The sequence below is a fragment of the Lissotriton vulgaris genome, chromosome 6 (assembly GCF_964263255.1).
Source record: "Lissotriton vulgaris chromosome 6, aLisVul1.2, whole genome shotgun sequence".
In the NCBI taxonomy this organism is placed as follows: Eukaryota; Metazoa; Chordata; class Amphibia; order Caudata; family Salamandridae; genus Lissotriton; species Lissotriton vulgaris.
The window spans coordinates 199,797,357-199,816,518 of NC_141694.1; the positions used below are offsets into that span (position 1 = coordinate 199,797,357).

Genomic DNA, 19,162 nt, shown 5'->3' on the forward strand with positions numbered 1-19,162 from the left:
AAATTGGCTATATGCAAATTAGTCTGACCCTGGCCCAGTGCATCTTGGGAACAGGGCAGACCAAACTACCAAGCCAATTCTTATACTGGGAAGGAAACAAGCTACCGAGGACCGGTTTCTGGCATTTCAGCCGTCTTCGGCCCGGCTTGCTTGAATCCTGATGGTGCAATGAGCTAGGGACTCACATCTGAGTATACCCTTCCACGCTTATGGTGGACAAAAATGATTCGGAAAAGGGGGTGGTGATGAACAGAGTGTCTGAATTAAGCCGCTATTTCCTATGTTTAAAACGATTTATGTAGCGTTTGTACAGTTGCTTAAGTCTCCCTTCATATGTATGTTATTGCGATCATTACAAGCGCCTGTTTGTGTGTGCGTGTGATGGAAATGAAGAAGGTATGTTGAGCCCATGGGTACAAGAAGGGCGCTGCGTGCGCCATCTGTAACTTTGAATAGGTGTCTGGGGCCTGTGTGTTTGACCGGAGCGTGTTGGCGTTGCCTGCTTCTCGATCTCTGTGCCCTCCAATTTGCACTGGAAGTCCAGGTATGATTGGGGGTCCCTTGGTGCGACCGCGTTAGTCGGTTCCGCATACAGGCTGGTGTTTTATGGCCACTTGCATGTTACTCATACTTAACCCATTTTGTCGTTCGTGATATATATATATATATATATATATATATATATATATATATATATATATAATCATCATCCAGGTCCTTCACTCGCTCGCAGCACCAGTCAAAACACTGCTTCAGCTACAAAGGAGTCACAAATCACCGGAACTGGTGGCAAATCATAATTTTATTTTGTTTCCTGGTTACGCGTTTGGGCACCATGTGCCCTTGGTCTCAGAGACGCCATTGTTTATGTGTAATGCTAACACCACATGATCACACACCACAATAGATATGGAAAAAATACATGTGCGAAAATGTGCACCAAAAGGGACACTTTCTTTGTACTTCACTCTTTCTGTATAAATACATAGATTTATTTTTTCTTTAGAGGTATTGCAAGAAGATCTAAATAAAATATAAATATATATAAAATATATAAATAAATATATATAATACATAAATATGATAAAATATAAATTTCATTATATCTGTGCAAAATACTGCTATTGTATTAGTGAATCAGACCTTCAATCTGCTAAAGAATTCCTGCTTAAATGCATATTCCCATCTAATTTCTCCTAGTTTACTGATTCATCCTTCATATTTTAGGTATTCGAGAACACCACATTATCCTACCTAGGACAAAGTCTCATCCTAAGATTAAAGTGCCAGAAGTTTCCTGGTTATGTCAGTTAATGTTATTCACAACACTCAATAGTGTTGGAATAGCTTTGATTAAGCCCTCACTCACCAGGGTTTCCCCATGGTGACATGCTTCATCATTGGGGCCATCCCAGCCCTCTACGGACTGGGGCGTGCTGCGACTAGCGAACTACGCAGGAGCACTTTAATTAAAAACTACCTGCCTAGTGAGCTATAATGATTTATTTTTGCTCCCAGGTGGTATATTAAAAATGGGGTTATAGGGATCCTGTGAGAAGTTGGCCCGATATGCAACGTTCGCTATTCTAGCGACCGCTATGTATCGTTCCAACGACCCTTATGGTGTTTGGTTGTAAGTCAACCTATAGACCAGCTATCCTAGTAGCGTGGATACGAGCAGTCTAAGGCTAAAGACTCGAGAGGGCGCGTTAAGCCAGCTGTTTACCACACATGTACCCCTTGAACACCCAGTGAAAGGACACCACACAAGTGTTATGAAAATAAACAGTATATTTATTAAGAATCACAACAGCCCTGTACTCTTTATGAGGACAGGGTACTAAGCACAAACCAAATCTCTTTAGCAAATACTTCAAGTGCACAATTAAAACAAGTGTCCAAAGACACGGAAAGATTAAGGTCTCGGGCGGACCCGATAAGGCAAGTCGGAAGCGAGGGACTCGGGACCCTAGAGTAAAGAGGCTATGCAGGCACCGAAATGCCGAGTTACCTAGCCACGAGGGCTGCGGCTGCACAAGTCTTACAGGCGTCGGGGTCTTCGCTGACGAGCCAGGAGCCGGAAGAAAAGGAGTTGCTGGCCGGCGATCAGTGATGAATAGTTCGTAGAGATCCAAGCCTGGATCAGAGATTGATGATACCTGAAAGCAGAGGGGACCAAGTTCGTACTACTAGCCAGTAGTCAGAGGGTACCAGGAAGGCACCGGTTGGCCGTCACCTCGACCAGGTGAGTGGGCGACGCTAGGCTCTGCAGTCTCACGGACCAGGAGGCGTTGTCGGCGACCACGGTGGAGGTGCGAGCTGTCCCACGAAGGATGATGCTGTCGGCGTCGCTGGGCCCAGGATGAGGCAACAAGCCTTGGCAGATCTCAGGGCCACGTGGTGGGCCTAAGATGGCGTCTTGAGTGGACCAGGAGGGTCCGGGGTGCTTCTCGAAAAGATGGAAGCAAGGGCCAGTCTGGAGCAACCAGACCAGCAGTGTTGATTGTCGGATGTCGTCACAGAAGGGCACAAGCCAGCGGCTAGTGACCAGACAACGTGCTGAGCAGCGAGCAGAAGGGCCCCACGCAGATCGTGGAGATGCTGGGAGACTGCACTTCGGTGCTGGAGCGGCTCAGGGTCGGGGCTTCTCGGACCCCAGAGCACTCACCAGAGAGTTACCTCGATGGTCGTGCTGGTTAAGAAAGCGTGCAGGTTTTGATGATGGCCGGTCCCTCGAGGTCTCGTCGCACCCACAGATCACAGCTGAGCTGATGACGTGGGTAGAGGTCAGAGTGGCCAGGGAAGCCGGTTCTCGTCGAGCTGGGCCGTCGGATTCCTTGAGGAAGGACTTACAGCAAACCGCAGAGTTCTTAGATGGTGCCTGCTGATGCAGGGTGACAACTCCTTAGTCACAAGGGAGAAATCTTGAGAAGAGTCTTGAATGTCCTTTCGTAGAAAGTAGTTCTTGAATCAAAGATGATCTAATTTGGAAGGGTCCCCGCTCCGGCCTTTATTCTAAAGAAAGGGGTGGGTACATGACTAGGTCCTGCCCTAAGGGTGGGACCAGGAAGGGGGGTAGCTACACCCCTCTCCCCTGCCGGACTTTCCCCAGGCCAGGGCTGTCGCCCCTGGAACTGGTTCTAACCGGCAGATGCGTAGTGAGCACCGGGGTGCCACTCCGCAGTCACCTTCTCGCAAAAGCCCTACCTACCCAGAATACACAAACCCTGTCTGGGACGGTGCGAACACCGCCCTCGACAGGAAACCCTTTGTCCAAGCTCTCCTCGCTGGAAGGACTCCCAGCAGCAGGAGGTCAGACTCGTGTCTGTGGTGGCAGCATCCATTTTGTGGAGCTGAGGCTTTAGTTAACTTTAACCGGGGTTCACAGTTACGTACATGTCGTGTCCCTCTAGAAGGGCGGAATGCTAACCTCGTCGCCAGAGTTGGTGAGAGGGCAGCATCCCGATTCGTATGACACCTTACTCGACATGTCTTGATAACGCGACACCGAAGTTACCGATATGGTACGCGTTATCATGGAACAGCAAGTCTTACAGGCGTCGGGGTCTTCGCTGACGAGCCAGGAGCCGGAAGAAAAGGAGTTGCTGGCCGGCGACCAGTGATGAATAGTTCGTAGAGATCCAAGCCTGGATCAGAGATTGATGGTACCTGAAAGCAGAGGGGACCAAGTTCGTACTACTAGCCAGTAGTCAGAGGGTACCAGGAAGGCACCGGTTGGCCGTCACCTCGACCAGGTGAGTGGGCGACGCTAGGCTCTGCAGTCTCACGGACCAGGAGGCGTTGTCGGCGACCACGGTGGAGGTGCGAGCTGTCCCACGAAGGATGATGCTGTCGGCGTCGCTGGGCCCAGGATGGGGCAACAAGCCTTGGCAGATCTCAGGGCCACGTGGTGGGCCTAAGATGGCGTCTTGAGTGGACCAGGAGGGTCCGGGGTGCTTCTCGAAAAGATGGAAGCAAGGGCCAGTCTGGAGCAACCAGACCAGCAGTGTTGATTGTCGGATGTCGTCACAGAAGGGCACAAGCCAGCGGCTAGTGACCAGACAACGTGCTGAGCAGCGAGCAGAAGGGCCCCACGCAGATCGTGGAGATGCTGGGAGACTGCACTTCGGTGCTGGAGCGGCTCAGGGTCGGGGCTTCTCGGACCCCAGAGCACTCACCAGAGAGTTACCTCGATGGTCGTGCTGGTTAAGAAAGCGTGCAGGTTTTGATGATGGCCGGTCCCTCGAGGTCTCGTCGCACCCACAGATCACAGCTGAGCTGATGACGTGGGTAGAGGTCAGAGGTGCCAGGGAAGCCGGTTCTCGTCGAGCTGGGCCGTCGGATTCCTTGAGGAAGGACTTACAGCAAACCGCAGAGTTCTTAGATGGTGCCTGCTGATGCAGGGTGACTACTCCTTAGTCACAAGGGAGAAATCTTGAGAAGAGTCTTGAATGTCCTTTCGTAGAAAGTAGTTCTTGAATCAAAGATGATCTAATTTGGAAGGGTCCCCGCTCCGGCCTTTATTCTAAAGAAAGGGGTGGGTACATGACTAGGTCCTGCCCTAAGGGTGGGACCAGGAAGGGGGGTAGCTACACCCCTCTCCCCTGCCGGACTTTCTCCAGGCCAGGGCTGTCGCCCCTGGAACTGGTTCTAACCGGCAGATGCGTAGTGAGCACCGGGGTGCCACTCCGCAGTCACCTTCTCGCAAAAGCCCTACCTACCCAGAATACACAAACCCTGTCTGGGACGGTGCGAACACCGCCCTCGACAGGAAACCCTTTGTCCAAGCTCTCCTCGCTGGAAGGACTCCCAGCAGCAGGAGGTCAGACTCGTGTCTGTGGTGGCAGCATCCATTTTGTGGAGCTGAGGCTTTAGTTAACTTTAACCGGGGTTCACAGTTACGTACATGTCGTGTCCCTCTAGAAGGGCGGAATGCTAACCTCGTCGCCAGAGTTGGTGAGAGGGCAGCATCCCGATTCGTATGACACCTTACTCGACATGTCTTGATAACGCGACACCGAAGTTACCGATATGGTACGCGTTATCATGGAACAGCAAGTCTTACAGGCGTCGGGGTCTTCGCTGACGAGCCAGGAGCCGGAAGAAAAGGAGTTGCTGGCCGGCGACCAGTGATGAATAGTTCGTAGAGATCCAAGCCTGGATCAGAGATTGATGATACCTGAAAGCAGAGGGGACCAAGTTCGTACTACTAGCCAGTAGTCAGAGGGTACCAGGAAGGCACCGGTTGGCCGTCACCTCGACCAGGTGAGTGGGCGACGCTAGGCTCTGCAGTCTCACGGACCAGGAGGCGTTGTCGGCGACCACGGTGGAGGTGCGAGCTGTCCCACGAAGGATGATGCTGTCGGCGTCGCTGGGCCCAGGATGGGGCAACAAGCCTTGGCAGATCTCAGGGCCACGTGGTGGGCCTAAGATGGCGTCTTGAGTGGACCAGGAGGGTCCGGGGTGCTTCTCGAAAAGATGGAAGCAAGGGCCAGTCTGGAGCAACCAGACCAGCAGTGTTGATTGTCGGATGTCGTCACAGAAGGGCACAAGCCAGCGGCTAGTGACCAGACAACGTGCTGAGCAGCGAGCAGAAGGGCCCCACGCAGATCGTGGAGATGCTGGGAGACTGCACTTCGGTGCTGGAGCGGCTCAGGGTCGGGGCTTCTCGGACCCCAGAGCACTCACCAGAGAGTTACCTCGATGGTCGTGCTGGTTAAGAAAGCGTGCAGGTTTTGATGATGGCCGGTCCCTCGAGGTCTCGTCGCACCCACAGATCACAGCTGAGCTGATGACGTGGGTAGAGGTCAGAGTGGCCAGGGAAGCCGGTTCTCGTCGAGCTGGGCCGTCGGATTCCTTGAGGAAGGACTTACAGCAAACCGCAGAGTTCTTAGATGGTGCCTGCTGATGCAGGGTGACTACTCCTTAGTCACAAGGGAGAAATCTTGAGAAGAGTCTTGAATGTCCTTTCGTAGAAAGTAGTTCTTGAATCAAAGATGATCTAATTTGGAAGGGTCCCCGCTCCGGCCTTTATTCTAAAGAAAGGGGTGGGTACATGACTAGGTCCTGCCCTAAGGGTGGGACCAGGAAGGGGGGTAGCTACACCCCTCTCCCCTGCCGGACTTTCCCCAGGCCAGGGCTGTCGCCCCTGGAACTGGTTCTAACCGGCAGATGCGTAGTGAGCACCGGGGTGCCACTCCGCAGTCACCTTCTCGCAAAAGCCCTACCTACCCAGAATACACAAACCCTGTCTGGGACGGTGCGAACACCGCCCTCGACAGGAAACCCTTTGTCCAAGCTCTCCTCGCTGGAAGGACTCCCAGCAGCAGGAGGTCAGACTCGTGTCTGTGGTGGCAGCATCCATTTTGTGGAGCTGAGGCTTTAGTTAACTTTAACCGGGGTTCACAGTTACGTACATGTCGTGTCCCTCTAGAAGGGCGGAATGCTAACCTCGTCGCCAGAGTTGGTGAGAGGGCAGCATCCCGATTCGTATGACACCTTACTCGACATGTCTTGATAACGCGACACCGAAGTTACCGATATGGTACGCGTTATCATGGAACAGCAAGTCTTACAGGCGTCGGGGTCTTCGCTGACGAGCCAGGAGCCGGAAGAAAAGGAGTTGCTGGCCGGCGACCAGTGATGAATAGTTCGTAGAGATCCAAGCCTGGATCAGAGATTGATGGTACCTGAAAGCAGAGGGGACCAAGTTCGTACTACTAGCCAGTAGTCAGAGGGTACCAGGAAGGCACCGGTTGGCCGTCACCTCGACCAGGTGAGTGGGCGACGCTAGGCTCTGCAGTCTCACGGACCAGGAGGCGTTGTCGGCGACCACGGTGGAGGTGCGAGCTGTCCCACGAAGGATGATGCTGTCGGCGTCGCTGGGCCCAGGATGGGGCAACAAGCCTTGGCAGATCTCAGGGCCACGTGGTGGGCCTAAGATGGCGTCTTGAGTGGACCAGGAGGGTCCGGGGTGCTTCTCGAAAAGATGGAAGCAAGGGCCAGTCTGGAGCAACCAGACCAGCAGTGTTGATTGTCGGATGTCGTCACAGAAGGGCACAAGCCAGCGGCTAGTGACCAGACAACGTGCTGAGCAGCGAGCAGAAGGGCCCCACGCAGATCGTGGAGATGCTGGGAGACTGCACTTCGGTGCTGGAGCGGCTCAGGGTCGGGGCTTCTCGGACCCCAGAGCACTCACCAGAGAGTTACCTCGATGGTCGTGCTGGTTAAGAAAGCGTGCAGGTTTTGATGATGGCCGGTCCCTCGAGGTCTCGTCGCACCCACAGATCACAGCTGAGCTGATGACGTGGGTAGAGGTCAGAGGTGCCAGGGAAGCCGGTTCTCGTCGAGCTGGGCCGTCGGATTCCTTGAGGAAGGACTTACAGCAAACCGCAGAGTTCTTAGATGGTGCCTGCTGATGCAGGGTGACTACTCCTTAGTCACAAGGGAGAAATCTTGAGAAGAGTCTTGAATGTCCTTTCGTAGAAAGTAGTTCTTGAATCAAAGATGATCTAATTTGGAAGGGTCCCCGCTCCGGCCTTTATTCTAAAGAAAGGGGTGGGTACATGACTAGGTCCTGCCCTAAGGGTGGGACCAGGAAGGGGGGTAGCTACACCCCTCTCCCCTGCCGGACTTTCCCCAGGCCAGGGCTGTCGCCCCTGGAACTGGTTCTAACCGGCAGATGCGTAGTGAGCACCGGGGTGCCACTCCGCAGTCACCTTCTCGCAAAAGCCCTACCTACCCAGAATACACAAACCCTGTCTGGGACGGTGCGAACACCGCCCTCGACAGGAAACCCTTTGTCCAAGCTCTCCTCGCTGGAAGGACTCCCAGCAGCAGGAGGTCAGACTCGTGTCTGTGGTGGCAGCATCCATTTTGTGGAGCTGAGGCTTTAGTTAACTTTAACCGGGGTTCACAGTTACGTACATGTCGTGTCCCTCTAGAAGGGCGGAATGCTAACCTCGTCGCCAGAGTTGGTGAGAGGGCAGCATCCCGATTCGTATGACACCATACTCGACATGTCTTGATAACGCGACACCGAAGTTACCGATATGGTACGCGTTATCATGGAACAGCAAGTCTTACAGGCGTCGGGGTCTTCGCTGACGAGCCAGGAGCCGGAAGAAAAGGAGTTGCTGGCCGGCGACCAGTGATGAATAGTTCGTAGAGATCCAAGCCTGGATCAGAGATTGATGATACCTGAAAGCAGAGGGGACCAAGTTCGTACTACTAGCCAGTAGTCAGAGGGTACCAGGAAGGCACCGGTTGGCCGTCACCTCGACCAGGTGAGTGGGCGACGCTAGGCTCTGCAGTCTCACGGACCAGGAGGCGTTGTCGGCGACCACGGTGGAGGTGCGAGCTGTCCCACGAAGGATGATGCTGTCGGCGTCGCTGGGCCCAGGATGGGGCAACAAGCCTTGGCAGATCTCAGGGCCACGTGGTGGGCCTAAGATGGCGTCTTGAGTGGACCAGGAGGGTCCGGGGTGCTTCTCGAAAAGATGGAAGCAAGGGCCAGTCTGGAGCAACCAGACCAGCAGTGTTGATTGTCGGATGTCGTCACAGAAGGGCACAAGCCAGCGGCTAGTGACCAGACAACGTGCTGAGCAGCGAGCAGAAGGGCCCCACGCAGATCGTGGAGATGCTGGGAGACTGCACTTCGGTGCTGGAGCGGCTCAGGGTCGGGGCTTCTCGGACCCCAGAGCACTCACCAGAGAGTTACCTCGATGGTCGTGCTGGTTAAGAAAGCGTGCAGGTTTTGATGATGGCCGGTCCCTCGAGGTCTCGTCGCACCCACAGATCACAGCTGAGCTGATGACGTGGGTAGAGGTCAGAGGTGCCAGGGAAGCCGGTTCTCGTCGAGCTGGGCCGTCGGATTCCTTGAGGAAGGACTTACAGCAAACCGCAGAGTTCTTAGATGGTGCCTGCTGATGCAGGGTGACTACTCCTTAGTCACAAGGGAGAAATCTTGAGAAGAGTCTTGAATGTCCTTTCGTAGAAAGTAGTTCTTGAATCAAAGATGATCTAATTTGGAAGGGTCCCCGCTCCGGCCTTTATTCTAAAGAAAGGGGTGGGTACATGACTAGGTCCTGCCCTAAGGGTGGGACCAGGAAGGGGGGTAGCTACACCCCTCTCCCCTGCCGGACTTTCCCCAGGCCAGGGCTGTCGCCCCTGGAACTGGTTCTAACCGGCAGATGCGTAGTGAGCACCGGGGTGCCACTCCGCAGTCACCTTCTCGCAAAAGCCAGACCTACCCAGAATACACAAACCCTGTCTGGGACGGTGCGAACACCGCCCTCGACAGGAAACCCTTTGTCCAAGCTCTCCTCGCTGGAAGGACTCCCAGCAGCAGGAGGTCAGACTCGTGTCTGTGGTGGCAGCATCCATTTTGTGGAGCTGAGGCTTTAGTTAACTTTAACCGGGGTTCACAGTTACGTACATGTCGTGTCCCTCTAGAAGGGCGGAATGCTAACCTCGTCGCCAGAGTTGGTAAGAGGGCAGCATCCCGATTCGTATGACACCTTACTCGACATGTCTTGGTAACGCGACACCGAAGTTACCGATATGGTACGCGTTATCATGGAACAGCCATTGGGTCTTGACTCCGCAAGCTGCAACCGGGCTCGGCTCGGGCCAGAGCCTAGTTCACACGAGCCCATGCACTCTGCCTTCAGGATTGTCAAGGCCTGCCATAGGAGTGACTGATAGGAACTCGAGTGTCCATTGTATGGTTAGATACAGTGCTACTATATCTAAAGCAAAGTGTGTTTACACGACTTCGCCCCAGCTGTCACGCAGCCAGTTGTGTCAAATTTAGGAGGCCAGCCAGGGGTGGCATAATACATGCTGCAGCCCCTGGCGGCCCTGGGTACACCCATGCCCTGAGTTACAGGGTCTGATAAGGTGGCCCAGTACCAATTGGTAAATGCACCTAGGGTACATGTCGTAATTTAGAAAGAGAACAGCCAGGCTGTGGGTCTGATTAGCAGGCCCACAGCCAGAGAAAGTCGTAAACCAGTGAAACAAAAGCGAAAAATCTGGGTGATCATGGGATTGCAGACCCTACTCTCCTACAGATCCTACCAGCAATGAGTTAGTTGTCCCTAGCGTTTTTTTTTATTAACATGTTTCGAGCTCCCCATGCTCGGCTTAGTAACCTACCCTCCAACCGCGGTCCGGAGGTTGGAGTGTAGGTTACTAAGCCGATCGATCCCAAAAACCAAATTGGAAGGGATACAAACAACACTCCGTGACCAAGGGGGCCGAGTTAGGTCTTCTTTCCTATACAGCGTGACCAATATTAGCGTAAAGTATGTACTAATGCATGCTTTATTTAACTGCAGCATTCCAAAGTAAATAAATTGCTTTAATTTTTCTAGTTTCTCACTTGAGCACGTTAAGGAGTGGCGAACAAAGGGCTGGTCTCTGCGTAGTCCTGAAGAAGAGCTTCGGGAGCTCGAAACATGTTGACAAAAAAAACCGCTAGGCACACCTAACTCATTGCTAGTAGGATCCCTATAACCCCATTTTTAATATACCACCTGGGAGCAAGAATAAATCATTTATAGCTCACTAGGCAGGTCGTTTTTTAACCCACGATACACATACCACTCCACCTTCACAATACACCTTGCACTACACATAGTCCACAAATTAAAGTGCTCCTGCGTAGTTCGCTAGTCGCAGCACGCCCCAGTCCGTAGAGGGCTAGGATGGCCCCAATGATGAAGCATGTCACCATGGGGAAACCCTGGTGAGTGAGGGGACACAAGAAAGAAATATCATTTTTCTTTCTCTGGCTTAATCAAAGCTATTCGACACTATTGAGTGTTGTGAATAACATTTACTGACATAACCAGGTTTTTTGATCCTTGGGCTCAAGGATTTTATGTTCAAAATATCTGTTCAGATCCTCATTGTTATTACATGTCCTTTTTAGATGTAAGAATTCTCCATATGGGATGTTGTCAATCATATGTTTAGGGTGGGCACTGCTGGCATGCAAGGTTGAATTGCCAGCAGTGTCTTTTCTATATTGGGTGGTACACAGTTTCCCCTCCTTTTGATTAATTTTTATTGTCTAAAAAATCAATACTGCTATTACTGATATTGGAAGTAAATTTAAGATTAGCAGTATTCATATTGATCTGTTCAATAAATTCAGAAGCACTAGACTCACTGCCTTGCCATACAATAAAAACGTAATCGATATATCTAAGCCAATATCAAACATGTTCATTAAAAGCGGTGGCATGTTACCTTTAACACCTGCTCCTCCCACCAGTCGACATGCAAGCATGCGTAGCTGGGGGAGAAGCAAGCACCCACGGCAACACTGTGTTTCTGTAAATAAATATTGTTGCCAAATAAAAATAATTATTGTACAGGCACCATGAGATAAGACTTGAAAGCATCTTATTATGCTGGTACAATTCTGTTGACCTAAAACCTAAAAAGTATTCTAAGGCTCACAGGCCATTGGAATGCTCAATACTGTTGTATGAGGATTCCATGTCTAATGTAATAAAAAGTAAATCGTCCATTCATTCAATCCCTTGAACTTTCTTTAAAAAGTCACCAGTATCCTTCACATAGCTTGGCAGGTTTTTGACAAAGTCTTGAAGAAAGAAATCCACATATTGTGTGATGGTTTCTCTCACACAATTGATAGCCGATATAATGGGCCTGCCTGGGACCGGTATAATCTTTTTGTGTACTTTAGGTATGAAATATTATTTAGCTACCACCGGATGCTCTATGTTCATAAATTTGAATTCTTCCATTGAAATCACCCCTTCCCTTTCCACTGACCCCATATTAGGCCTACGTCGGCGTGATGACATCAGTTCCCTTTTTTCCGTATCGTCGACGCTAACGGTTTCTGGGATCTTCTGAGTTTCAGATAGTGACTTTGTTACTATTTGTGTGTTACTGTGTTTCTGTTCTTCGTCGAAGATGTCGTTGAAGAAGACCGGCTTTAAGCAGTACGGCTCGTGTGCCCGGTTGATGTCTATGACAGATCCTCACGACGATTGTTTGTGGTGTCTGGGTTCTGACCATGATGTCAAAGGCTGTCGATCCTGCTTCAAGATGAACCGTAAGGCTCTACGAGAACGAGAGGCAAAACTTCTGCTGGCAAAGGTGAAAGGTAAAGAAGCCAAGAGATCTTCGAGATCAAGGTCTAGGCGCTCGAGATCGAAGCAGAAGTCGCGGTCGAGGGCCAGGTCGGAGTTGGCATCGAGATCGGCTTCAGGACATGCGGGTTCCTCGAAAAAAAAGCACAAGAGGAAGAAGCATAGTTCAAGGCATCATTCTGGGTCATCGTACTCTAAGAGGAAGTCTTCTTCTCGAAGGCATAAAAAGGATTTTGTGTCTCCTTCTCCTGTTTGTAAGCCTGAAGGTGGTGCTTCGCCTGCACGATCTCAAGAGAAATCTCCGGAGCTGGAACCGAATCCGGATTCGTGTAAGTCTTCGGGCACCGACTCCGGTGGATAACCCAGAGGGTCAAGAGGAGCTGAATCCGGAGCAGCCTCCTTCGGAGCAGCCATTGGGTTCGTACCCTCCCTTTCCTGGTCCTGGTCAGGACCCTTGGCATTTTCTAAATGCCATGTTTGGCGTATATGTGAGGGCAATGTACCCCTCTGGAGCACCTGCGGGTCCCATGGGTCCATTGTCATTTAACTTGGGTGTCCCTTAAGCATATGCTCCCTGCGCCTTTTCTGCCGTTTATGCCGACGCCATATCCACCGTGGCTCGGTACGGTGCCGCCGAGGTCATCGACTCCGCACACGGCTTCGCTGGTTCCGGAGCGACCTCTGGATTTGGATCAGGGTTCGACACCGGTTCCTGTTTCCCATCCTCCAGCTGTTCCGGTTCCTCGTTCGACGCCGGCTCTGACTCCGTCGGAATCATTACCGGATCCGACGACTTCGGTTAGTATGGAGTGGTCGAGGCGTAGAGCCCAACGTCTCCAGGAGGAGAAGGAATATGAGGACCCTGAGGTGGAGGAAGGAGAACTTTAGGAGCAGGATTATTTATTTGTGGATCTCCATAGTGCAAGTGATCTAGAACTTTCTCCAGAATTGGGGTTGCCTGCAGTTTCGGATGCACCCTCTAAGGATGTGGCGCCTTACCATGTGGTTATTAAAAAGGCTGCTGAGCTGCTAAATTTGACTTTACCTACAGTGGAGTTCATATCTAATATCCTCACGGAGGTATTACATTCGCCTTCATCAGTTGTTGAGCCGACTCTGCTATTCACGGAGGCTCTGACTGAACCGATTTTGGAAGTCTGGAGAAAACCATTATCTACTGCTGCGGTGTCCAGATCAGTGGCGAGGCGATATAGGGTAGCACCTGGTGACTCTGAGTTCTTGACTTCCCATCCTTCGCCAGAGAGTCTGGTGGTGCAAGCCGCTTGGTCGAACTTGTCAGCAGGCTCTTTTCCCCCAGTACATGGAGATAAAGACTCTAAAAAACTGGATCAAATTGCTAAAAAGGTTTTCTCATCAGGTAGCATGGCTCTTAAGTCTACGAATGCTACTTGCCTGCTGGGCAGATACGTGCATGCCTTAATGGATTCGGTAAAGCAATTGTCAGCTAAGCTTCCTTAGGAAGATAGAAAGAACTTTAATGAGGTTGTCTCTGACACTCAGGCTGCAGCCCGCCAGGTTATTCAAAGTGGCATGGACACAGCAGACTCTGTGGCCAGGATAATGGGTTCTTCAGTGGCCACCAGAAGAGCCGCTTGGCTAAAATCTTCTGAGTTTCCAGCTGACGTTCAGGCTACTCTTATGGATTTGCCTTTTGACGGCACTGGCCTCTTTGGAAAGAAAGCGGATGTGGCATTGGAGAGGTTCAAAGACAGCCGGGCGACTGCTAGATCTTTGGGCCTGCAACCTAGAGGCTCTTCCACCAGGAAGTACAGAGGCTTTGGGAGGTCCACTTTTCGTCCCTATAAACAAAGCCAACAGCAGCAACGACAACAGAACCCTTTGTATAAGTCATACAGAGGTAGACAAAGGGGTAGTGCCCGTGGACGTCAGGCCTCCTCCTCCTCTACTTCCTCCTCTAATACCCACTGTAGGAGAGTAGGGTCTGTAATCCTATGATCACCCCAGATTTTTGCTTTTTGCTTCACTGGTTTGGACTTTCCCTGGCTGTGGGCCTGCTAATCAGACCCACAGCCTAGCTGTTCTCTCTCTAAATTGACACACATGTACCTTAGGTGCATTTACCAATTGGTACTGGGCCACCTTATCAGTCCCTGTACAGTATATCTTAGGGATCCAGAGCATAGGTGTACCCAGGGCCTACCAGAGGCTGCAGCATGTATTATGCCACCCCTGGCTGGCCATCCAAATCTGACACAACTGGCTGCACGACAGCTGGGGCAAGGTGGTGTAATCACCCTTTGCTATAGATATAGTATTCCTATATCTAACCCTAAAAATGGACACATGTATTGCTATCAGTCACTCAGGCCTTAACAATCCTGAAGGCAGAGTGCTTGGAATTATGTGAGATGGTGCTCTGGCATGAGCTGAGCCCGTCTGCAGCTTGCGGAGCCAAGTCCTAATAGCTGTTCCATGATAACGCGTACCATATACTCTTAAGTGCATTATAATCCTCGCGGTTATTTGCTATCTTTGGTATCGCTTTATCAAAAGATGTCGAGTAAGGTGTCATACGAATTGGAATACTAACCCCTCGCCAATTCTGGCGACGGGGTTAGCATTCCACCCTTCTAGAGGGACACAACATGTATGTAACTGTGAACCCCGGTTAAAGTTAACTCGAGCCTCAGCATCACAAAATGGATGCTGCCACCACAGACACAAGTCTGACCTCCTGCTGCTGGGAGTCCTTCCAGCGAGGAGAGCTTGGACAAAGGGTTTCCTGTCAGGGGCGGTGCTAGCACCATCCCAGACAGGGTTTTGTGTATCCCAGGTAGGCAGGGCTGAGAGGAAGGTGACTGCAAGTGGCACCCCGGTGCTCACTATGCATCTGCCGGTTTGAACCAGTTCCAGGGGCACACCAGCCCCTGAGCTGGGGAAAGTCCAGACAAGGGAGAGGGGTGTAACCACCCCCCTCCTGGTCCCACCCATGGGCAGGACCTAGTCGCGTGCCTGCCCCTTTTTTTTTATAATAAATGTAGAAGCAGGCCCCCTTCCCAAATTAGATAATTCTGAATCTTGACTACTTTCCACGAAAGGACTCTTGACTATTTCTGAAGACTCTCCCTTGTGGCTAAGGAGTAGCCACCCTGCACCCACAGGCACCATCTAAGCATCGCGGTTTGCTGTAAGTCCATCCTCCGGATCAAGACTGCCCAGCTCGACAAGACCCGGATTCCCTGGCATCTCTGACCTCTACCTGCATCATCAGCCCAGCTGAGATTCGTGGGTGTGACGAGACCTTAAGGAACCGGCCATCTTCAAAACTGTACGACGCTTAACCAGCACGACCGCCGAGGGATCCTCGAGTGAGTGCTTTGGGGTTTGAGAAGCCCTGACACTGAGCAGCGCCAGCACCGAAGTCCAGCCCCCCAGCATCCACGAGATCTGCGTGGGACCCTTCTGCTCTTTGCTGCTCACTGCGTTGTCCGGTCACTTGCCTGCTGGCTAGTGGCACTCCTGACGACGTACCACGACGATTTCACCGCTGGTCTGGTTGCTCCAGACTGGCCCTTGCTCCCTTCCAAAAGAGGAGCACCCCGGACCCTCCTGGTCCACTCCAGACACCATCTTGACTCCACCGCGTGGGCTTGACTTTGCCAAGGTTTGTTGCCCCAATCCTGGGTCCAGCATCGCCAACAGCAGACACCTTCGTGGGACAGCTTGCACCTCAAGCCTGGTCGCCGACAACGCCTCCTGGTCCGAGGGACAGCAGAGTCCAGCGTCGCCCACTCACCTGGTCGAGGCGACTTCATCCGGTGCCATACTGGTGCCCACCTAATCACTGGCTAGTGATTAAGAACTGAGTCCCCTCTGCTTTCAGGTAGTCTCCATCTTCGATCCAGGCTTGGATCACTCCGGACATCTTCACTGGTCGCCTGCCAGCAAGTTCTTCTTTCAGGCTCCATAGACTTCAACGAGGATTCCCGACGTCGTTTGAACCCTATGCAGCCGCAGCCCCTAGGCTAGGTAACCTGAGCATTTCGGTGCTCCAACGTAGGTTCACTATCTAAGTGTCCAGTTCCTTTGTCGTTTTCAGTCTATCTAGTCGGATTCGTCCAATAACAGTAACTTTGTGAATACTAGCCTCCATAAACTTTGTCCCGCATTCCGTGTGAGAGTGCACACTCTGCACCGATCTCCCTAGGCCTCCTGCTCCTAACCTTAGGGTTCAGTAGTGTAGTCCTAGCGATCCTTAAGCCTCTGGATCTTGCTACTTACCTGCTAGTATTTGGCATTCCACTTTTAGTGTATATGGTTTTTCGTGCCGCTCGGGCATTTGTGTAAATTGTGCGACTTAAAGTATTTTCGTAAGAGTTTCGTTGTGTGCTTAGCTCCCTGACTCATAAAGAGATCAGGGTAGACTTGTTATAAATAAATATCCTTTTATTTTCATAACAACTTGTGTGGTGTCCTTTCACTTGGTGTTCAAGGGGTATATGTGATGGTATAACAGCTGGCTTAACACGCCCTCTAGAGTTTAGCCTAAAGACTGCTCTTGTCCATGCTACTAGGATAACTGGTCTATAAGGTTGACTTACAACCAATCATCAATAAGGGTTGTTTGGTATGATACACAGTGATCACTAGAATAGTGAGCACTATATATCAGGCCAACTTCTCACACCCACCCCCCACCAACATCAGCAAAGCAGCCCTAGATCCACCATATCGGATCATGCGGGTCCGGTAGGGGGTCGGCTTACTCATTTTCTATGAGATTGGGAATCGGTTACATCAGATCTTTGGGTTCTCAATCTCGTAGAAAATGGGTATGCACTTCCTTTTCAGGAGTTCCCTCCCAATTACCTTCCTTGCCAAGGGTATTGTTTGGAGGACGACCTGCTTCTCCTGCAGGAAGAAGTCCTGGCACTGTTCAGAAAGGGTGCGATAGAGGTGGTTCCAAAGCAGGAGAGGGGTCAGGGGAGCTACTCCCGGTATTTCCTGATCCCAAAAAGGAAGGCAGACTTCGACCAATCCTGGATCTCAGGATCTTGAACTTTTATCTGAAACAAGAAAAGTTCAAGATGCTCACTCTTACGCAGGTTCAAGCGCTGTTTGAAGAAGACTGGATGGTGTCGATCGACTTGCAGAATGCTTATTTCCACATCCCCTTCCTAAAGTCGCACAGGAAGTATCTCCGTTTCACGGTGGAGTCGCAACACTACCAGTTTGCGGTCCTTCCGTTTGGACTTACTACTGTGCCTCCAGTTTTCACCAAGGTGATGGCACATCTCAGGAGGTCGGGGATACCTGTATTCCCGTATCTGGACGACTGGCTGATCAAAGCGGAGTCGCCAGAGAAAGGTGCTCCTTCATCTGCAAGAGACAAATCAGTTGTTGCACAGGTTGGGTTTTTCGATATATGTACCCAAGTCTCACCTGGTGCCCACCCAGCGCAACCTGTTCATAGGTGCGGTACTGGACACAACTGTATGTCGTGCATTCCCTCCTCAAAGGATTCGCGACATACAGGAAATGATTCTTTTATTCTACAATGGAGCGGTTGTTCCAATCCTGAAGGTCCTTCGTCTGCTCGGTCTGATGGCTTCTTGCATTCTGTTGGTCAACCATGCTCGCTGGCACATGAGGGCACTCCAATGGTGCCTCCGCATGCAGTGGTATCAGCACAACGGAGATCACAGGGAGTCAGTGAGGATCTCCAGAGAAACTGCAGCAGATTTGACTTGGTGGGGCGTGGAAGGCAATCTGTCTCAGGTAAAGCCTTTTCAACTGCCTCCATCGGTGGCCACAGTGATAACGGATGCATCCACTCTAGGGTGGGGTGCTCATCTGGGGGATCTGGAGGTCAAAGGGCTTTGGTCTCCAGAGGAAAGGTTGCTTCACATCAACCTTTTTGAGTTGCGGGCGATACGTCTGGCGCTCAAGGCCTTCCTCCCTTCCCTTCGCGGTCAGTCGGTTCAAGTCCTGACGGACAACACAACCGCGATGTGGTATGTCAACAAGCAGGGAGGAGTAGGGTCGCAGTGTCTCTGGAGAGAAGCTCTGCGTCTCTGGTCCTGGGTTCAGGACCACCAGATTTGTCTGATGGCAAATCATCTGTCCGGAGTTCTGAACGTACGTGCAGACATTCTCAGTCAGCAGTCATCGGGAGGTTGTTCACGACATCTTTCAGTTCTCTTCCAGGGGATCCTCATCAATAGTCATAAGCATTAGAATATTCCCGCCCATGTGCGGGACCCCGGAAACACTAAATTATATGTGCCACACATATATATATATATATATATATATATATATATATATATATATATATATATATATATATATATATATATATATATATATATATATATATATATATAACACACATGCAATAGCAGCCAAATAACATCAGAGCTGAAATATGCTGTGAAGAATTTCCACCATACATGAATAATAAGCATTAGAAACATGAGAAACAACACCAAAAATTGTTTAAAAACTGTTTTAATGCTCAAAAAGCAGTAGAAATTCTCATAACTCACTGGAAGCATAGGAAGCTCCCAGGCTGCATTGCAAACAGAGTCTAAAAAGACTGAAAAGCTAACCTGTAGCTGAATAGCAATAAACTGACACCGTGCCTTTAAGGCACTCACGACCCCCTGTATCCCATCATGCCCCAGGGGTGACAGTTAGGTCAGTTGTTCTTTTCGGAGACTGAAAAACAAACCCAATAACAAATAGGTTAAAAATATCTCCTTATTAAAGAGCATCCTTTGCCCGGGGAGGCGGGAGGGTTGCTTATGACTTTGATGAGGATACCCCTGGAAGAGAACTAGGATTACAGGTAAGTAACTAATCCTTCTCTTCCAGGGGATCCTCATCAATAGTCATAAGCATTAGAATAGAATAGCGAGCCTCTCCTCATCCCTGCAGGCAAAGAAAAGATAAGACAGTAATCTCATCAACAAGTCTGAGTAGACTATTTGGTACCCAAACAGATTCTTCAAGGAGGCTTGCCCTACTTGAGTATCGGCCCTGGAATC

General features: G+C 50.9%; 1 protein-coding gene across 1 annotated transcript in view; it reads left to right on the plus strand.

Annotated features, from left to right (window-relative positions):
• TDRD6 (tudor domain containing 6) overlaps nucleotides 1-19,162 on the plus strand; it is a 2,323,386-nt gene that overhangs the window by 2,265,579 nt on the left and 38,645 nt on the right. The window lies entirely within an intron of this gene.